Source organism: Tachypleus tridentatus, unplaced genomic scaffold, assembly GCF_004210375.1.
Source record: "Tachypleus tridentatus isolate NWPU-2018 unplaced genomic scaffold, ASM421037v1 Hic_cluster_2, whole genome shotgun sequence".
NCBI lineage: Eukaryota > Metazoa > Arthropoda > Merostomata > Xiphosura > Limulidae > Tachypleus > Tachypleus tridentatus.
This window is the reverse complement of record NW_027467782.1, coordinates 29,901,141-29,924,703: the sequence shown is the minus strand read 5'-3', so window position 1 is coordinate 29,924,703 and position 23,563 is coordinate 29,901,141. Positions and strand designations below refer to the sequence as shown.

The 23,563-nt window shown below is 33.3% G+C and overlaps 1 long non-coding RNA gene across 2 annotated transcripts in view; it reads right to left on the bottom strand.

Annotated features, from left to right (window-relative positions):
- LOC143243033 (uncharacterized) overlaps window positions 1-23,563 on the bottom strand; it is a 233,121-nt gene that overhangs the window by 109,660 nt on the left and 99,898 nt on the right. The window lies entirely within an intron of this gene.

The following is a 23,563-nucleotide window of genomic DNA, read 5'->3' as shown; positions in this document are numbered from 1 at the left end:
CGTTAAAATTATTATCGAGGTGTAATATACTGTTAAACGTCTCTCATTGTCCACTCAGGGTCAGTTAACCGTCCCTGTTTAAAAACAAATTAAAATGAATCGCGTTCCTCACTTTCAATTCATGGATGCATTAAAGAGTGACAGTCAAATCCTCCTACTTGATTAGAGTAAACCAAGGGTTAGAAGTGCTAACGTTGAAGTTCATTTATTAGCTGTTTTCTTTCTAGTCTTTCCCATCAAAATTAGGGTCGAATAGTACGCTATGCAGTTTTTATGTGAATATTCGAAAGGGGTCAAACCAAACGACCTCAAAATGAAGGAAAACAAAACCCAAGCAGTAAAGTTCCAAAACTACTTGTTAATCTACTAAAATGAGTTTTATTTTTTACCAAATTAAATTTCTAAAATATGAATCATAGCACCATAATAACTTAATATGATAATATAACTCATTCGTTTACGCTAACCTTCAAAGAGACGTGAAATAAGTCCCCCTAGTGGCACAGATGGATATCTGTGGACTCACACTCATAGGTCATGGTAGGAATTTTGGTTAAATTATGATTTCGTTCATTACGAACGAAAAATAACCAGGGGCGGTCAGAAACTGCTGTTTCTCTTCACCCCACACATGGCAAGAATAACTAGTGTAAGTGAGAATAGGAGAGATGGAGTAAGGTTCCAATTGCTGGCGAATGGTTTATTTTTCCGAATGTGTGATGGTCATAGATGACCGCGAGTCTAATATGGTATAAGTTTTCATCAGGAGGAGCGTCATAGAGCTGAGCTGAGTCCAGCACGGTAAGGCCCGAAGAAGAGACAGAACCACATCCACAGGCTTACGATGAGATGTGTTTAGATTGATTGACTGACGTGGAGAGAGCCGGGAGATGCAAACACAGTGCGTCGACATGGACAGGAGTTGTTGTCACGAGACGTTATGATTATTTGAAATTTTGAGAACTAAACTGATGATAGAATTTATGTTTGAATACAGTAAGTCAAATGATGTGCCTCTTCTCAGGGCCGGGATCTATAGATCCTATCAAACGGAAATTTAGCTGTGGGGGAAACAGGGTACCCGAGAAAACCACTTTCACTGGTGAGGCGCCGAAAGAAACCAACCTCACCAGTGCCCGATGCTGAAAAGGAAAACATAAATGGTTATAAACTTGAGTTTACATCCAGGGCGTGTATGTAATTATAAGGTGAGAGGTATCGTTGCCACGAGCACGGGGTAGCTGCTAATAGTGGAATTTGGTTTGTTAATGGCGTCCGGTTTTGCTTTCTTATAGTATTTAGTTGCAAGATAGATTAGTCTCTTTTTGAGAGGCGGGATGGAGCTAGCTCTATTAATGTATGCTAAAGGAGTATATCTGGGAAGACGGAGCGCGAGACGGATGGCCAAATTTTGGGCTTGTTGCAATTTCTTAAGATGGGTGGAGGGAGCGGATACCGTAATCATGTTACCGTATTCGATTATTGGCCGAATATAGGTTTGTGTAGATGGCGAGAACCGTGCTAGATCTACACCCACGGACTATGCTGCTGATGCGTCTTAGGTAAAAGATACGTTTATATATTTTAGAAAGGATTGACTGAAAGTGATTTGTCCATGTTAGCTTTCTGTTAAATATGATGCCCAGGAATTTAATAGTAGACGAAAATTTAATTTCAGTGTTTGCCAATTTCAGTTTGACTTTGGGAAGGGATTTATTCTTCCGCGTAATTTTACGTTTAAATATTATGGCCTGCGTTTGGAGGCATTGAGTTCTACTCGCCAGGTATTACACCAGGTGGTAATCTTGTCTAATGTGGCTTGAACTTTCGTGGCAGCGAGGAGGGATCACGTGATATGCTCCATACCGCGATATCGTCGGCATATTGCGACGCATAAGTATGTTTGAGCGGCGGGAAGGGAATATCATTGACATAAGAGAATGTATAACAAAGGGCTGAGTACTGATCCTTGGGGAACTCCCGCTGAGAGGGAACAATGTGAGATGTTAGCATTTCTGATTTTAACTTTAGCTAATCTGTCATCAAGGAAACTGGAAATCCAACTCGTTAGGGTAGGCGAGAAGTTGAACTGGAAGAGTTTAAATTTAAGCCCTTGGTGCCAAACAGAGTCAAAAGCCTGTTTTACATCTAAAATAAGCCAACTGTGGTGTGATTTCTGTTGAAACCTTGAATAACTGATTCGGTAAGCCGAGCTAAGTGATCAGCTGTCTGTCTATTTTTGCGGGAAGCGTTTTGTATTTCAGAGAGAAGTTCTTGTTTTTCCAGGTACCATGATATACGATTAGCTAATACCTTTCTAACAATTTTCCAATGTTATTAAGTAGACTAATGGGTCGATAATCTTTGGGGTTGCTGGATGCTGGGTTAGTTTTAGGTATGACTTTAATAATGGTGGATTTACACTGTGGTGGATAATAGCCAGAATAAAAGGAAATGTTGAAAAAAGCGGTTAGGTGTTTTAAGAATAAAGGCGAAGCTTTTTTGAGAATGATATTTCGTATACCATCCTCGCCTGGGGCAGTGTTTTTTAGAGTTTTAATAATCAGTTTTATTTCGGCTGGTGTGATTGAGCTTGACTAGTTTTTTTGAAGGGCAGTACTGTAGACAGAGTTATCGTGAGGCAAACGGCACGGGAAATGTGAACTGAACGCTGCCATGTTATTTTGGATAAAATTTTGGACCGTGTACATATGAGAATGATTAAAATGCGGCGAATTGGGGGAGAGAAAACCTGCTTGTAGTGTTCAGCGAGTAAGTTGGCTTTCTCTATCATTAGTTGCAGTCAGTGTTGTTGTATTTTAGATTAGGAATTTTGCTGGTTGAGTTGTCATTACAGATACTTCTGAACTTTTCCAGAATGTGGCTGGGTCTTTATAAGACTTGTCTAAAGAGTCACAAAACTCGTTCCAGTTTTGTTCTCTTTGTTCGTTGATGCGACGCAATTAGGCTGGTTACCCGATTAATTTCTGTTTTAATCATGGGGTTACGGGAAGTTATGAACTGACGTCTGAGTCTGCGCCTTTTGGTGATTAGTGTGCGTATTTCACGTGTTAGTTTCCATGAGTTTGGTGTGGACTCACACCTCTAGAATCAGGTTTATATACCCGTGGTAGGCAGAGCACAGATAGCCCATTATGCAGTTTGTGCTTAATTGCAAACAAATAAACCACAAAATAATTTCAAGTGTTTGCTTAGAGGTAGAAATTGCGAATCATATTTGTACATCATTCACCCTATAATAGTTTTAAGCCTAATTTTGAATAAATTTTGTTCTTCAAGACTTTTGAAAAATAATGTGTTGTTTTGTATTTAATCTGAAAACGTTATTAAATAAAGAAAATAAGAAATGTTTTATGTGATTTATACAAGCTGAGGTCCTTTGTCCGGATAATGAACTTAAAATAAAATGCGTGGGTTGATGCTATAATAAACAACAGAAAAGTCTAACTTTCACACACTTTATTTATAACATAAGATATTATAACATTCCCCTTATATTCTTACCAAAACTGTCTATAAGCTATGAAAACTCAATATTTATATCTTTAAACAAGATATACACTGTGCAATGGTCAGTGTGACTTTGTAGAAAAGGTAGTGGCCAAAGTTGTGGCGGAAGGGACACTTTCTTTCACCCACTTTCAACATTGTTGTTCATTGATTTAGTGTTTTATGGCACAAAGCAGCTTGGCTATCTGTGCCTCCCCCACTTTCAACACCGAGATCTTAATGTTCTCTCACAGTGTTTCATGTAATTAATTAGCAAGGTCAATGGCTGAAGAAGTGCCTTACGAACCGAAGTTGAAGGTCACGGATCAAACAAGGAGTTAATATACCTCAAAGGCTCTTCTTATCAGCATTGTTGTGGCTGTTGAAGCAGAAACTTCAGTTCAGTTTATGTATTATTGTAATAATTATGGTCATGCTTTTCCATTTAATTTCACCACAAGTAATACTAGAGCTCTGTCCGAGACATGTAAGACGTTTATACGGCCTTTTATACACTGCATGTATGATGTGTTATAGAAAATGTAATATTCTTTATTTTTTATTGGGTTATGTATAAGACGTGGCGCCAACTATGAATATAGTTGACGTTAACGTACATCAAAGATAATTCCATATACATATATTGGAACAGGAAACTTAAAAATCTTACATTATTACATACTTCGATGCCAAATCTCGATCCCACAACAATTTCCAAGATTAAACTTACAATTCAACTTACTTTTCATTGTTAGTATCACTCGTGTTTTAATTTCTCTACACTGGTATTATTTTCTACATATTACATCACATTATCACTTTTTCTATTTCCCACCGTGTTTTGCCATTACTTTATATTATCTTTATAAACATCTCGCTCAGATCTCTTCTAACTCTTCGTTTCTCCAAGATAAAACGATTTAAAATATTTCAATCTATTATTATATGACAACCCCTCCATCCAGTCACCGTTGCAGTAACCCAGCTATGAACCATTTTCCATAATTCAATACCTTTTCCTAAGGTAAGAAGCCCATGACTGAACACAATATTCAAAATGTGGTACGCCACCTATGTAATGAAATGATAACCACTTTAGACTTATATTCAACATTTCTTTAGATACAACCTAGAATTTTATATGCCTTACCACAAGCAACAGCACACTGCTTGGATGTCTTTAGAGTCTGATCCATTATTACACCAAGATCCCTTTTCTTTCATAACACTGGTTATTCCCACCAAAATTATGGCTACAATTCAAATTATGATAACCCACATGTGTTATCTTGGATTCAACATAATTAAAACCCATCTACCATTATATTTGCCCAACTCACTAAATGATGTAAATCGTCTTCCAAATCAACAGCATCCTCTTCACAGTTAGCAACACCCAAAACTTTGACATCATTTAAATAACTTATTGACTACTTCTTCATCTCTGACATTGATGTAAATCAAAAGGAACAAAAGTCCTAAGACCGAATCTTGACGTACCCCACTTGTGATGTTAATACAGTTAGACTGAACTCCATTTATAACAACGTTCTGCTCTCTTCCACCCAGCCTTTCTCCTATCCAACCTATCCCTTACAGGTTCATAAACAATTTTACAAACCTTTTTTATGTAGCACCATGTCAAATGCTTTCTGAAAATCGTAACCATTAACATTTTCAAAGATAGTCAAAAGATTTGTAAGAAAATATTTCCCTCAGCAAAACCATGTTGAGCATCCAAAAAAATGTTAAACTTAGTTAAATGACCTAGCAAGGCTTGTTTTAACACATTTTTAAATAATTTTCCACAACTGATGTAGGACTAATGGCTCTATAATTATTGAAATAGTTTTATCACCAACCTCAAAAGGAGGAATTACATTAGTTAAATTCCAACTTTTCAAGGACTGAAAAAAAGTATAGTAAATTACTCAGAAATCCGATTTTTAACTTCCTTCAAAGCCATTGGGAGAATGTTATCTGTCCCAGAAGTCTTATCAATTTTTTAACTTCTCAATTTTCCTTATCCAAATTTCTCAGAATTAATGCAGTAATCTTATCCCAATTTCTAGACCCGACTCGTAATCTGAGGGTCGCGGGTTTGAATCCCCGTCACACCAAACATATGGGCGTTATAATGTTACGGTTAATCCCACTATTCATTGGTAAAAGAGTAGCACAAGAGCTGGTGGTGGTAGTGACGACTAAGCTACCTTCCCTTTAGTCTGACACTGCTAAATTAGGGACTGATAGCGTGTAGCTTTGCGCGAAATTCAAACAAACGAACAACTGTTAAAATCATTTAAACCATAAAATCATTTAAAGGTGCTTGTCATGAATTTTGAATGCTCTTCAATCCAGTTACTTATTTGCTTACTTATTCAATTCATGTTTCAAAGGTTGTGAGTTGAGATATGTTATAGCATATTAGTCAAAATGCATACATTTGTTTTAACTCAAAATCACACTGAGCCGCTTGCAGCGTCCTCTGCAGGGAATCTACCCCCGGAATTTAGCGTTTTAAGTACAAAAAACTTATGGTTGTATGTTATTTTTACATTATTAGTCTATATACAGTGTAAGTGTTCTGAAAATCTTATTGGATTTAAACTCTTTGAATAAAGTAATTTAACTGTGTGTAGTGATAGAAAACTAGGGTTAAGTATTATGAAATGTGTCATTTTCTTGTGGTATATTTTCTCAGAAACTTAGAAATTTTGCGTTGAATATGGAACTTCCGTCAGATAATCTAATTTTTAAGATGAATCAGAAACATTTCAATCGAAAACTGGTATTTTAGTGTTCAAAAAGTAAAATGTTAATTTTAGGCACCCAAAGCAGAAACAGATATCATTCCAAGTTGTCATTTTTGTTTCTTTATCATTTTCCTATCCTTTAAGACAGTTGTTCTAATAATGTAAATCACACTTTTCTAATTATAATCAAATGAAACATCGTTAAGTCCTTCAACTATAACGACGTTTGTTTTTGAATTTCGTGCAAAGCTACTCGAGGGAAAGCAGCTAGTCATCACCACCCACCGCCAACTCTTGGGCTATTCTTTTACCAACGAATAGTGGGATTGACCGTCACATTATAACGCCCTCACGGCTGAAAGACTTTTGTTGCTGTTTTTTTCGTTTCCAAAACTAAAATGCAAAGTAAAAACATTAGTAGCAAGTTAGTCAAATTTGAATTTGCTGGAATATTTCATGTTATTTCTATAAATATCTCTTCCCTGAAAACAACTAATTCAGTAGAAGCATAATGAATGTCTAGATATTTTGAACCCAAAATGTATTAGCCCGAAGTGTTATTAGTAGTCGTGTCATATCATAGTTTATAAAGAATTATCCTTATTTCTTGAGTCGAAAACGAGGTTTATTTTAAAATTTGTTTGACGTTCATTAATATTTATAGATATGCATAACTTCATATAAACTAGATAAACATTTTGTACAAGGATTATTTACCACATATAAACATGTGTAGCATGATCATTTACCATATACCAACACACATTAGAGGATTATTTACAACATGTAAACAAGTGTGAGTGAATCATTTACCACATGTAAACATGTATAAGAGAGCCATCCATTATATGTAAATATGTGTAAAAGCATCAGTTAGCACGTGTAAACATGTTTAAGAGAGACGTTACACTCGTTTAAAGATAATCAACGTAACATTTTCTCCTTTAATTAAGAAAAAACACTTTATAACAACTTACAATTTGTATTATAACAATAATCAACTTCAGTAATATACTCCTTCACATGTTTGTGTCCACTTTTCCACTTTAACTATCTGTATTGTTTAACTGGATAAGTTAACAAGTCGAATACCGACATGTGATTAAAAGAGGCAAAGATAAACATATTTTGATCATTTTTCAGACGTTTTCCTCGTTAGGTTTTTAAACGTTTCAGTCAAGAAATCAGATAAATAGAGTTTCAAGTTAAGCTGTTTTCTCTCCTCCAATGGTTTAGTGATGAGTCTAAACGCTTATAATTCTATGTTCGGGTTTCGATGCCCTCGATAGACAGAGTAAAGACGGTTTACTGTGTAGATTTGCAGTTAACATCAAACAAACAAATTATGTGTTTTAACAAGGCAGGATGCTACTTTAAATACAAGCAAAGCCTTAATAACAATCAGCGGATCAGACTAGTACTAAGTTAATGTTCAGCGACAAGTGTGTTTCGATGAGTTAGAACTGATCGAAGTTTTAAAATTTAAAGAAAATCTCCTCTGGATCCTAAATTTGTTTAGAAAATACTTAAAAGTTGTAAAATTGACATCTATATACATGTTTAACCTATGGCATTAAATGAATTTGACAATTTCCAACTACTGTTTTTTTTTGGTAACAAGAAGGTGAATTTGATTAGACACTTATTCCATCAATTTGATCACATAGTTTGATCAAACACACATTCCATCAATTTGATCACATAGTTTGATCAGACACTCATTCCATCAATTTGATCACATAGTTTGATCAGACACTCATTCCATCAATTTGATCACATAGTTTGATCAGACACACACTTCATCAATTCGATCACATAGTTTGATCAGACACTCATTCCATCAATTCCATTATATAGTTTGATCAGACACTCATTCCATCAATTCGATCACATAATTTTATCAGACACTTATTCTATCAACTTAATCACACAGTTTTATCAGACACACATTTTATCAATATGATCACATAGTTTGATCAGACACTCACTCAATCAATTGGATCATATCCTTTAATCAGACACTCATTCCATCAATTTCATCACATAGTGTGAGCAGACACTCATTACATTAATTTGATCACACAGTTTGATGAGACACACATTCCATCATTTTGATCACATAGTTTGATCAGACACTGATTCCATCAATTTGATCACATAGTCTGATCAAACACACATTCTATCAATTTGATCACATAGTTTGATCAGACATTCATTCCATCAATTTGATCACATAGTTTGATCAGACACTCATTCCATCAATTTGATTACATCGTTTGATCAGATACACATTCTATCAATTTGATCACATCGTTTGATCAGACACTTATTCCATCAATTTGATCACATAGTTTGATCAAACACACATTCCATCAATTTGATCACATAGTTTGATCAGATACACATTCTATCAATTTGATCACATAGTTTGATCCTTCCATCAATTAGATCATAATTATTGCCATAAACATAAAATATAACTTTTTTGCAGTCAACTATATAAGATTTAAATGACATTTAGGTTAACCATTTACAATAATAGAAACAAGTATTCAAGTTAGTAAATAAATCGAAAGTTTTTTTCATTATTAAGCAATTATTATTATGCTGTAAAAGTTGTAGACGGAATAATTCTTGAAGAAAATAATATTATATATAAATAAGCCTTGAAATAAATTGTTCAAGTTAAGATAGTTTCAAAAATGATATATTAAAAAGTAGTTTTATATGAATAATCAATTTCTCAGTAAGTTTTAATAAGGATTATTTATCTTGTCTTTAACCAAAAGTTGGAGCGACATATTAAATTTTAAGAAAATTTAAATGTCCATATCTCATAAAACTACGTAAAACATAATACAATTTATAGTTTATTTCAATTCACAAATAGGTTTGTCATATGGTATCAATAATTTCACTTCATAAAAGCCATCAGTTATAAGGTGATAACACAGTCAAGTAAGGTCTGAAATTATCATTCTAGGTAGTAGAAATTAGCATTAAAAATATACTAAAATTATTCAGAGGACAGTATGTCTACATACTTGAAACACTAGATAGTGAGTATCACTACCGGTAGTGGACAAACTACAAATATCCGCTTTTATAGTTCTGTGCTTACCTAAAAAACAAGCCACCAAAATTATCTAATTTCTCAGGTTTATGCAATCGGTTTCATCTCCGGAACCTTTAGAAAGTTACAAGTCACAATTATCTATTTTTCTTTACTTTGTTTGTTTGAAGCTGAGCACAAAGCTTCACAATGTTATTCTCAGCACGGGTATCGAAACCCGATTTTAACGTTATAGGCCCATAGACTTACTGCTGTGTTTTCTTCTTTCACGTTCACCTTCCAACAATGCAAGATAAACTAAGATTACAACCTCTACCTGGACCAACATGTGTAACAGGTGTCACGATATTTCTGTATCATAATAAATGACTGCCGGTGCAAATAATTATGTTCTGAAAACAAAACACTTTCTTGTACAACGAACGAGTTTATATAATTGAACAAATAAAGTAACTAAGTAATACTGTTGGTAAAACAAATGTATCGATCTATTACAAGTAAGTACACTATTATTATTTACGTTCACTTATTATTTACCTACACTATTCTTATTGACGTATACCATTGCTATTTACGTACACCATTGTTATTTACGTATACTATTATTATTTACGTACACTATTATTATTTACGTACACTATTATTATTTACGTACACTATTATCATTTACATACACTTATTACTTACGTACACTATTATTATTTACATACACTTATTACTTACGTACACTTATAATTTACGTTCACTATTATTATTTACGTATACTATTATTATTTACGTACACTTTTATTATTTACGTACACTATTATTATTTACGTATACTATTATTATTTACGTACACTATTATTATTTACGTACACCATTGTTATTTACGTACACTGTTATTATTTACGTGAACTATTATTATTTACGTAAACTATTATTACTTACGTACAGTATAATTATTTACGCACACTATTATTATTTATGTAAACTATTGTTATTTACGTACACTATTATTACTTACGTACACTATTATTCTTTACGTACACTATTATTATATACGTTTGTAAGGGTATCAATTTCATGATGTAATTTTCTTGTTCAAGGTTTTTGACAAGATAATAGTTGCTTTCATGATATTCCGAGAATATCATATCAATATTCACCACAACCCTTAAAATGGAATGATTATTATGGTATGTCTTTGTCGGAAGTAAAAATGCACCGGCAGTCTTTTATCAACAGTCATCTGTCAACAGTCAAATGAACGATAGTAGAATTTAGTAGAACTTGAAGCAAGCATTGACTGCTATAAAAATGACCTAACGGTTAGCGTATTACACTACAAGCATTTTGTCCATTATTTCATTAGAGTAACCCAAGCGTTGGCGGCGAGTTCTGCTCATTGTATGTTTTCCCTAATTTTGAAATGATCGACCAGAATTAAAGCATATAACTTTACGTAGTTTTGAGAGAATTTTCGAAATATACGCTTTACGAAGTTGAAACGAAGTGTATGAGTGTACAGATTAGGTTGATGAATAGTACGCTACGGGTGTCCTTATGACAGTTACTTTTCTGAGGAAATTTGCTTTTCAGAACACGTTAAGTAAAAGTCTTTGGATACTCCTGGATACTCACGCCTAATCCCTACGTATTCTGCTTGAATAGGTAAATTATGCCCCCTTTTTACTTTCTGTAAGTATCGCTGTAATTTTAAGAAATGTTACATCACTCTAAATAATGTCTTGTTTTCTCTACGTGTGTGATTTTGTAACCCGTTATTTTGTCAGGTTTTTGTTACTCAGAGTTTTCGACACTTGTTTCCATTTTATTGAGCTTTGAAAGCACGTGCAATGGGTGAGGAATACTAAACTGGGTCAAGGTTATTTCGCTTGTTTGAATTATAATATCACAAAAGACACGTCTGCTTCTAAATGTTTGTAACAATAGCAGTAAGACATCATATCTTAATTGTTAAGGTATATTAAATTTCACTTAAAGTTCTTTATATGTCCATGTCCTTGTTGTTTACGGGTCCACAATAGCATCTGGATAACACACGCAATAAGATAAACATCAAATTGTCAGTTTATGTCACTGATATCCCTAGTTCACCTAGAACAATAATGACTCAACTCCTTACTCAGTTCGTGAACCACCGCCCATAATGATAGGTTTCAAATAAAATGGATAATTTGAGAGGATGAAAGCTATAATAATACATTAAGGTTCTCAATGTGAATCATTAGTATCAATAATGTATTAGTGTGAACTTTAACCAATGACCTATGTTTGAGTAAAATTTATTATAGATTCGGTTTTTATGGAAGCTATTTCTTGTGGAAAGCTGAACTGAATGGAACGTGCACTTTGTGCTAGAAAGTGTATTTTCAGGATAATTAGAGAAAAAGTGTAATATATTGGAGTTGCTGAACCAGATTCAAAAACCATCTTAAAAGGTTCTATTAGTGTTTCAGAATGAGCCTTAGTTTGTAACCCGGGCCTAACGAGTGATTCTTCCGCTTCGATTCAGCCGAGAGGGTCGACAGTCACTTGAAGGCGTCAATGTTTGAATACTGTCTGCTATATTTTGACTTGTAGGATAGTGTAATACGAATAAAGCTAAGCAGAATTTATGTATATAGAAGTTTTATTTTAATTTTATGTAAACTGTCCTACTAGCTTGAGGCAGGTGTTTATTTTATTATATGCAGAGGTTTATATATTATGTCCTCTTTATTTAATAAAATTAAACCTAATTGGATAATAAATGAGGATATTCCATTAAAACCTGCCTCATTATTAGTTTAAAATATCTATGGTAATCAATACGATATTAAGCCTAAATTAGGCTATTTAAGTGTTGATTCCATACGCTGTAACGTTATATGTAGCTTTCATAATGCTTTCTTATTAACATTCAATGTTTCGTATATATTTTCGAACATAAACTTCGCTGCAGTATATATATATATATATATTAGATGTTTACTGCTGCTTAAGAAAATTCACTTGTTTAATTAATTAACAGAATCAACAAAAGCACAACTTGATACTATCGTTATAAACAAATCCTGGAATATAAGATTAGCTATTCTTTATCTAATCGATTATGAGTTGGGATATAGTGATGAGTATATTTCGAAGTCATAACCATAAGTTTTCCTTACCGTTTAAATATAATTTTATATCTTTTCAGCTGGATATGGACCAACAATGTTACAGACACTTACCGATAATGTAACACTAAATAACTCGTTTATTATAACAAATGTATTTCATTCGTGCAATATTCACTGTTTTGTTGCTTGAAATCTTCTAATACCGATTGTGAAATATTATTTTGTTGTGTTTTTTTTTATTTCGCGCAAAGCTACTAGAGGACTATCTGCGCTAGCCATCCCTAATTTAGCAGTGTAAGACTAGAGGGAAGGCAGCTAGTCATCGCCACCCACTGCCAACTCTTGGGCTACTCTTTTACCAACGAATAGTGGGATTGACCGTAACATTATAACGCCCCCACGGTTGAAAGGGCGAGCATGTTTAATGCGACCGGGATTCGAACCCGCGACCCTCGGATTACGAGTCGAACGCCTTAACACACTTGTGAAATATTTACTAGTAGCGATTACATTTTTCATTTTATATTTGTTACTTGTATACTTCCCAAAGCTGCATAGAAACTGGTAAAAAATTTAAGCAAAATCACGAACACTTGTTTCTATAACAAGCTCTATACAATGAACGTGATTTCTCTTCTTTACGTTTTTCAACGTAAATCATCCATCTATAATTTTGTCCAGTAAATTAGAACTCAGAAGGTCGTGCTTTTAGAATTCAGCACAAAGCTATGCCCACCACAGATATCGAAACCCGATTTTTAGAGGTGTGAATCTGCAGGTGGCAGCGCAAAAGGAAGACAGCTAGTCAACACCACCTACCGCCAGCTCTTGAAGCTATTTTTCTTTCTTTGGCGATTTTGGAGCCACAAGTCTCAGGCACGTTAACAGTGCACAGAACCCTAGTATATTTGAATGCTGCTATGTGGATAGATTTATAGTTACAATTACCAGTTTGAACCATACACATTAACTACTTTAAAATATCGTTATTACGAAAGAATTTTGTAAACATTTGAAACTATAAACTCGTTTCGAAAAAAAGACACAGAAGAGAGAAAAATCGGTTACCACTCAAGAAAATTATAGATAAAACAATAAAATAATAAAAAATGTTAATTATTTGGCGAATATTTCTATAACCCGAGTAAAGCAGTCACCATTCAAATAGTGTTAAAGAAATGTCTTGATATTTATATAATTTTCTATACATTCTATGTAGTGTAAAATTATCTTTAGCAAAGAGCATAAAATAGACAAGTTTAATCCTGAACTTCAGAAATTTAACTAAACCATAAACTTTCATGGTAACTAAAGCTATACGACACAGAATACGATCTTGTTGTAGAATGAGTTAACAATCTGCAGGTTATTTCAAGTACGTAAGCTTACCTTAGCCCCACTAGGGGGGACAAAGTGGTGAGTAAGTGATGAAAATTATATATACTGAAACTATCAATTAAATTGTAAGAAAGTTTATTAGATGTGAAACCATTACAACAAGCTACTTAACCATACTTTATAAAGAAATTAATATTGATTCCATAGTAGTAAATGTGACCCAATTTTACACATCAGACTTAGACAACAGATCACTGAATTTTATAATGGTATATTCACAATTTATTTTTCCATAAATACACATTGTAGTTACAAACACATTTGATTAGCACCATTACTATCTATTGTTTAGTTTCACAGGTACGGTAATAATATAATGACTGTAGCTACGTTTCCACATTACATATATATAAGGGACTATCGAGCAAAGAGTTATTGGTTTGTGTCCCGTTATCGAAGCATCGTATTTTGAAGCTATGGATGTGTTATAGGAGTAACATTTAAATTTCATTATTCGATTAGATAAATCCAAGAGTTTCCAGCGGTTGCTGGTTTTTGTTGTTGTTGTGTTTTGAATCTAACAACTCAAAATTGAAAGCACAGATGTCTCTCGTGTAGTTTTCACATATATCCAAAAGAGACAAACAAAATGTATGTTTGTGTATTATTAGTAGTGCTAGTTGCCACCTGGCTATAGTTGGTAAGCCAATACTTAAACAATGATAATTTGTAGTACACGCTCTGCCAGATCGAGGTCAAAGTGAATATGATAATAGCAAATTAAGTAATAGACGTATGAGACGTAGACGTAACAGTGACAAGAAATAAATATCAAAATATAAATAATAAAGTTATTACGGTTCGAGTTTGTTTTACTGCCATACAAATTTGACGTAAAACAGAACTAAAACGACAAATGCATTATTGGAGAAAGACCTCATAAAGAAACATAAGTCTTTTTTAAGAATGAAAGTTTGAAATTGTGTTACAAAAGGTTGTGATATAGTTTATATCGTTCTACAAAGAATGATCAGATAGTGGAATACTTGGAAGTATTGAAAAAAAAACGTGTAGCAACATTCAGTTTGTTACAATTGATGCGTTAGACCGTAAGTCAACAAGTTCAATTCAAGTGTCATGAAAGTCTCTGAGATAAAGAGAACGTTAATCTAAAATCATTTGGAAAAGCTTAAAGATAACCTGAACATTGTGTGGCCTTTCTTTATCAGAAGTGACGATACATTTCAAACATCAATAAAGATCTTTTTCCTATTCATCTGTACACGTGCCGCTTCACTTATGGTCGAATAGCTCAACCATAGTTTCTTCACTAGCAAGAGAGAAACGAAAAATAAAATATTCGGGAGTTGCTCCAAAGAAACAAATAAGTAGTTTTTTTATTACATTGTTAGTCCTTAACAAACAAATACATCTACTGGCATAGTTTCACCGTCGCCACAGAAACTTAACACCATAAGCACAATTGGTAAGTTATACTGGCAATGGTATGTTAATATTTTTCATCATCTACCTGCGATATAGTGACGAAAATATTGGACAGTCAATGACAATGTAACACCTTATGTGATTGCTAAGAAAATCATCTTATTCTAATGCGCATGTGTAAAAAATCATAAACTGGTAAAACCGATTGTCTTGTTTCTTCATCTGCAGATATGCCAGCTATGCTGTCCAGTCCTGTCCAACACAAAACAATATCAACGGACAGATATGGCTCATTACGGAGATATTGCAGTGTTTATTAATTAAGGTTTTGTTATTGGTTAGACTTGGTTACAGTTGTGGCATGTTCCACACTCTTTCTGCCTGCGAATGTCAATGTATGTTCTTCTTAGAATGAGTATTTTATGAATAGGTTTTGATATAATGAATGATGACAATATGTTTACATTGTAACAACTATAACACATTTTGGTGACAATGCCCTCGGGCCTGGCATGGCCTAGATGTTAAGGCGTGCACTTCGTAATCTGAGGGTCGCCGGTTCGCGCCCAAGTCGCGCCAAAACATGCTCGCCCTCCCAGCCGTGGGGGCGTTATAATGTGAACGTCAATCCCACTTTTCGTTAGTAAAAGAGTAGCCTGAGAGTAGGCGGTGGGTGGTGATGACTAGCTGCCTTCCCTCTAGTCTGACACAGCTAAATTCGGGACGGCTAGCACAGATAGCCCTCGAATAGCTTTGTGCGAAATTCCAAGACAAAACAAGACTCGTTCTGGCTAATCTAAGTTCATTTGTATCGCAAACTAAAACTTCCCATTAACTAAGAATATAAGTTTAGATGATTTCGCAAGATTGAATTCCATGGTGAAAGTCATATAATGGTTGCAGGTTAAGATATATTACATGGATGTGAACTGATGAATCTCTTATTTATTGTTGCATGTTGTCTTCTGAGAAACAATACCATGACAGGGTGTTCTAAAAGAAGCCCTTACCACAAACAGTGGGATATGATGAAGACACTAAAAGCTATTTTAATTCTGCTAGAAAACTGCCAGGTGCATAAAGTGTCAGCTGTGCACATGGGATTTGGAAATCGTAAAAAAAAACAGGGTAATAAATGAATGAGACTTTCTGTTGTCTCATCAAACCGTAACTTTCCTGAATCAATACAAATAGGCTATGGAGGAATTATGGAGTTTATTGGTTAATGATAACAAGAAATATGACACTCACAGTCTGCCTGAAGATGGCGCTGATTTATTCAAAAATGGCTCCTGTTTAGTAGACTTGATCGATTATGATCAACGCATGCGTGATCAATAATAACTACCTGAGAAAATGAATTAGTCGCTTATTTAGCTAATGTTTCACTCAGGTAAAAAGTATATACTGAACATTTCTAGCGGATAACAACGAAAAATGTTTAGAAGTTAGTGTTAACCATTGTGAGCTGTAAAGTGCAATGGTAGAGTCATTGTGGATCATTATGAAGTGTAAATACCAGCAATGTACTTTTCAGACATGAAGTTATTGTTGAGTGAGTTGAGGTGTGAATGTCAGTTGATGAAACTGTTACAGATTGTTTGTTTCTTTTTCTTATTCTTACCTTATATTTATTTTTCAATTCATTATTTTCTTCTTTACTTTGGAAATCAGTCACCTTCCCATAACTCCCTGCAGGCAGTGAAGGGTGATATGGATGTGGGACGTTGTGGGCTTCAGCAGCCACATCTTGCTCTCCCAATTTCTATTTTCTATTTCTATATCTATTGCTATTCCTTTATTTTCTTTCTTTATGTGAGACTGGCTAATGGAGGTTAAGACGGTGTATCCCCACCATAGTGTGGGCCCTACCTCTTCAGTCACCTCCAAAACCTAGGGTACATTTTATATCCCACATCATAGCTTGTATCCTGTGATCTTTTCATTTAGTTCAGCGTTTTTTATTTTGTTTGTTATTTTTTTATTTATTTTTGTTTTCGGCTTGTTTTTAGGCTAAAACAAACTAATATAATTAGTCAAAGATTTGATTTGCTGTTTTCAATGCAATCATTCCTTGTAATTTTGTTTACTTAACTTTATCAATATTAATTTTCTCTACATTGCACCAAACTAGCGTTACTAGCAAATGATGGGAATCATGCAAAATAAATTGTTAAGGTATTCACAATGCTTTTCATAAAGAAGATATGATTACTAAAAATGTTCACATAATCAGGATAAAATATCGTTAACTTCACAAACATAAACATATATTAATAAATTAAAGTGTTTTAACTTATATATGTATTGCCTTTTTTCTGTTTTTCGAGGTGATAAAACTGTCCATAATCCTTTGCTATATTTTTTTTTATTTTGTCCCTCTGGTGGGACGGCTTCAATCTTACTGACTTTCAACGCTAAAATCCAGGGTTCAATTCCCGGTGGTAGATACAACAGATAGCCTAAATTGGCTTTGCTCTAAACATTACCAAGCAAACAAAACTTCCACACAAAGGTAAAACGTTATTTCTGTCAGAATACCGTAAATAATTTGATGATTTAATGTACACGTCACACTGTCAGTCAAGATAATATGATTATATAATGTTGAATATCATATCATTCTATTACATTACTGCAACCATGGGCATATTATTCTGAAATAAAGTTATATCTTCTTTTATCTTAGCAATCACATGAGACAGGTTAGGTCTCATAATGCTTTCGATTACATTTCTCTAATATAATTTAGAAATACCAGTAAAACCTTCTTATATTATTTCTTTCATTCGCACCTTGGGAATCTCTTACCAGAATTAATTTGTTCTAAGACGATTCTTAATGTAATACACCTATTTCATTGCAATGATAACTTGTGAAACTGCACGGTGAATTTCGAATTGGATAGAAATTCTTTAACATTATGGATTCGTGCCTACTGGTTGTGTGGAAATCCTAAAGGATAACATCTTAAGCCTTATAAATCTGTTCATAATCCAGTGTTGTAACCACATTCTACACTCCATCACCGAGCACGAAATATTAACTTCATTCTACACTCTCTTATCTAGTATTGTGTACTAAGTTCATTCTAGACCCCCTTACTATACTTTGTACTATATATCTCTTTACCTTGTATTGTGTATTAACTTCATGCTATACATCCCTTTACCTAGTATTGTGTATTAACTTCGTTCTACACATCACTTTACCTAGTATTGTGTATTAACTTCATTCTATACATCTCTATACCTAGTATTGTGTATTAACCTCGTTCTATACATCTCTTTACCTGGCATTGTGAATGAACTTCGTTCTATACATCTCTTTACCTTGTATTGTGTATTAACTTCATGCTATACATCTCTTTACCTAGTATTGTGTATTAACTTCGTTCTATACATCACTTTACCTAGTATTGTGTATTAACTTCATTCTATACATCTCTTTACCTAGTATTGTGTATTAACTTCGTTCTATTATTAACTTCGTTCTATACATCTGTTTACCTTGTATTGTGCATTTGCTTGCTTGAAACAAGACGTTGTAGATATTGTCCAAGAATAATGAAGTCATGATGTGCACATGGTTTTTCAAACAATACGTTTTTAAAGGTCCTGTTACTTAGGACTTTCATGCTATGTTTTAAACAATATCACAAAGAATCGTGTATTTGTACTACTGAACAGTTCCCGGATGATAACACGTGAATATGTATAGGTAACATAGCTTAATCACAACATAACTCCCTATAGCGTAACTACATTTAACAGAATATTTACAATTCACATCAGATTTCACAAAACTTGAACTATAGATATATGGCTATAATTTAAAATAAAATGAAATATATTTTGTGATTGTAATTCTTAAACCAATTGATGAATCGTCTCTAGAAACAAACATCAATGATTTACTGTAACCAATGTAAATATTCAGTTAAGGTCTGCGAACATTTTATCATTTTGTTTCTCTTGCGTGTTACGAGAGGATATAAACTCAAGGAATATTGTACACTATGTTTAAACAGTTTCTGTCTACTTATTAGAGACCAATCGATCGATTTAGATATTACACATGGAACAGCGAAATGTCTAAACTGATATACGAGGTTCGATTCTCCGCATATAGCCCAACGTAGTTTTCTCTGAAAAATCAACAACATGAGTTACGGTTGAATGGTTTTTATAACTCTAATTATAATGAAACATTTTAAATCGAATATTCCACAACTGAAATAAAACGTATCTAAAATATATATTCACTAAATCTTGTTTATTGTTATATTTTATCTGTTTCAGCGACATCTCAGAAAGTGTCCTTAACAATTACTGTTAAATTTCATAATTAAATCGATTGAGAATGTTAATAAATTAAACTTTACTGGATGTTCAAGATTTGTGCACTCGTACTACTGACTTTTATACCAGTTTTACCATCATGTATTTCATTTCTTCATCATGTGCCACTGTATCTGTCTCAAACTTTAAACAGTATATTTTATACCAGTTTTATCATCACGTATTTCATTTCTTCATCACGTGCCACTATATCTGTCTCAAACTTTAAACAATATATTTTATACCAGTTTTACCATCATGTATTTCATTTCTTCATCATGTGCCACTATATCTGTCTCAAACTTTAAAAAAAATATATTTTATACCAGTTTTATCATCATGTATTTCATTTCTTCATCATGTGTCACTATACCTGTCTCAAACTTTAAAAAAATATATTTTATACCAGTTTTATCATCATGTATTTCATTTCTTCATCATGTGTCACTATACCCGTCTCAATCTTTAAACAATATATTTTATACCAGTTTTATCATCATGTATTTCATTTCTTCATTATGTGTTACTATGCCTGTCTCAAACTTTAAACAATATATTTTATACCAGTTTTATCATCATGTATTTCATTTCTACATCATGTGCCACTGCACCTCTTTCAAACTTTAAACAATATATTTTATACCAGTTTCATCATCATGTATTTCATTTCTTCATCATGTGTCACTCTACCTGTCTCAAACTTTAAACAGTATATTTTATACCAGTTTTATCATCATGTATTTCATTTCTTCATCATGTGTCACTATATCTTAATGATTATCTTTGCATCCAAACATCTTATATCTGTCAAGGTTTAGTGTATTTACTCTTTCTCTGTGTATCGTCTTCAAGATTTTTCCGTTAATTTCCATGTTCTGTATTTTGAAAAACAGTTTTTTTTGTTTTTTTTTCTGCCGGTAATATCAAATGGTGGCTAACAGTAACAACTTGTTTTTCTAGGCATGAGAAACAAACATATTATTCCTTGTTTCATATATAATCTACATGATTGTCTGTAATGTTATATGATTGTCTGTAATGTTACATGATTGTCTGTAATGTTACATGATTGTCTGTAATGTTATATGATTGTCTGTAATGTTACATGATTGTCTGTAATGTTATATGATTGTCTAATGTTATATGATAGTTTGTAATGTTATATGATTGTTTGTAATTTTATATAATTGTCTGTAATGTTATATAATTGTTTGTAATGTTATATGATGGTTTGTAATGTTATATGATTGTATGTAATGTTACATGATTGTCTCTAATGTTATATAATTGTTTGTAATGTTATATGATGGTTTGTAATGCTATATGATTGTTCGTGATGTTATGTGATTGTTTGTAATGTTCTCTTATTTTTAAAGCTATATTCGTAGAATTTCACCCGTCAGTAAAACTGCAGAATGTCTACGGACTTATAGCGCTAGAAACCGAATTTCGATATCCGTAGTGAACAGGTTGCAGAAAGCTTTATCTCAAACAAAGAAAGAAAGAAAGCTTAATTTTTCACCCATTTTACGTCTTTCACTTACATCCAATATGTTCACTACATTATTGATATATGTGATTTTAAATTTACATCCAATGTATTCACTACGTTATTTATTAATGATATTTTAAACATACATTCAATGTATCCACTACGTTATTTATATATAATATTTTAAACTTACATCCAATATGTTCACAACGTTATTTATTTATAATATTTTAAACTTACATCCAATGTATTCACTACGTTATTTATATATAATATTTTGTACTTACATCCAACGAGTTCACTGAGGCTATTTATATATAATATTTTAGCCTTGCGTCCAATGTGTTCTCTCAGGCTGTTTATTTATATTATTTTGGACTTACATCCAATGAGTTCACTAATGCTAATTATATATTATATTTTACACTAATATCAAATATGTTCACTAGGGCTATTTTAGTTTTACGTCTATTTTTATCGGAAATGTTGAGTTGTTTTAATAGCTGAACTTAGTTTAACTGACACATAAGGTCAGTCGAACTAAATCTAAGAATACGTAATGCGTATATAAAAATAAAACAATAAAAGTTCTTTTTCTTTGTCCCTAAAATTAGTTTTTTTTTCAACATCAAACATATAATTCTGGAACATCTTTGTTTTTAAGTTTTCAGAAAAAAACCTAGTGAGTAACACAGTATAACATATTTTTAATATCTGTTTTATCAGATATTATGTTAACGTAAATAAACTTCTTCAAACAACGTGATTTATTGAACCTAACGGCCCGGCATGGTCAAACGTGTTAAAGCGTTCGACTCGTAGTCCGAGGGTCGCGGGCTCGAATCCCGGTCTTATCAAACGTGCTCGCCCTTTCAGCCGTGGGGTCGTTATAATGTGACGGTCAATACCACTATTCGTTGGTAAAAAAGTATCCTAAGAGTTGGAGGTGGGTGGTGATTACTAGCTGCCTTCCCTCTAGTCTTACACTGCTAAATTAGGGACGGCTAGCGCAGATAGCCCTCGAGTAGCTCTGTGCGAAATTCAAAAACAACAAAAAACAATTGAACCTAACATTACCTTCACCAGTCTTTAGAAGAATTCTGTAACTTCTGAGTCATTACACTTAAAAGCAAGTCGAAAAACTGTTGATCAAACAACAACTTGAAACATTGTTTACTTTAGAATTAAATCTGGTCTCATAACATTTTGAAAATTCGATAATGTTGTATAATTACTGTGAGATAGCAGATTGTAGTTTTATTTTGTGACGTTTCGGTTAACATTGAGTTTGTACATTTTCGATCGTTTAGTTAAACTATGAATTTTTAATTATGTTAAAGTGCTAACTCACTTTCTCGATACAACACGTTAATTTTGAGTTCTCATGTATTATGAAACCGAGACAAGTTTCCCCTAGCGTTGAGGTACAGATATTAATGTTGTGAAAGATTATGTAGATTAATGGTAATAACTAATCACATGAGATGCAATCTCGTGGTCTAATCAGTAGATAAAGATGGCTAAACGAGTTAGTTAAAAAGAATTATTGCTAAATATTGTTACTGATACAAGAAATGGTTCATTTTTGAAGCATTATGTTATTCTCTGGTTCTTTCTTCTTTTGTTTGATATTTGTTGATATTCATCTAAGTGACATTTATTTTGTATTATTTATTAATATATATATAACTTAGTCCTGACCAGATACTGGCTTACTAACTCTTGTTTTGTACACAATAAAACTCGGATGCTAGTTATTTTGGTTATCTGTTGTTATAATTTAATAAACTGTTGTTATTTTACACCACTTGAGCGGCGTTTTGATTAATTACGCTTTGAATTGATTCTCTGGCTAAATTATTACGAGAAAGATGAGTTTCTACAGAAAATGGTAAATAATTAAACTCACTTACAAACCCAATGAATAGGTGAGAACTAGAGCACGTGAGTGAGTCTACCAATGATAGATTGGAATCGCACAACAAAATGAAAGTGCTTAAAGCTAGCTCTTTACTATCACACCTGGACAACATAGACTTCACCTGACAGATCGATGAATGAACCAACATTTATAAAAGTAATCAATTTTTAAAAAAACAACAACACATTTTACTGTTTAAACTTGTGTTGAATCTGTCGTTGTTTCACGTGGCTTGACGTCATTGACGCGTAAACTGCTCTACAACCTTCAATAACGAGGAAATAGACGGTGAAACTTTCACATTCCAAATCTTATTGTGTCGTGACTGACTTTAACATCTTGTATGTACGAGGTCTGTTCAAAAAATACGCGAACTGTTTGAATTGCGCGGCTCCAGTTGGTTCCAGGGGAATCCACTTGGTGTTGCTAGGTTCGCACAGATCAGCTGATTATGACGCCATTTCCCGATTGCAGATATTTTCTTTTGTGTATTAGCTACGCGGTCTTAAGTGAAGTGCGATTTTTTCGTTTGGCGGATTTCAGAATGAATGACCTGAAGGAGCAACGACTTGCTGTGAAA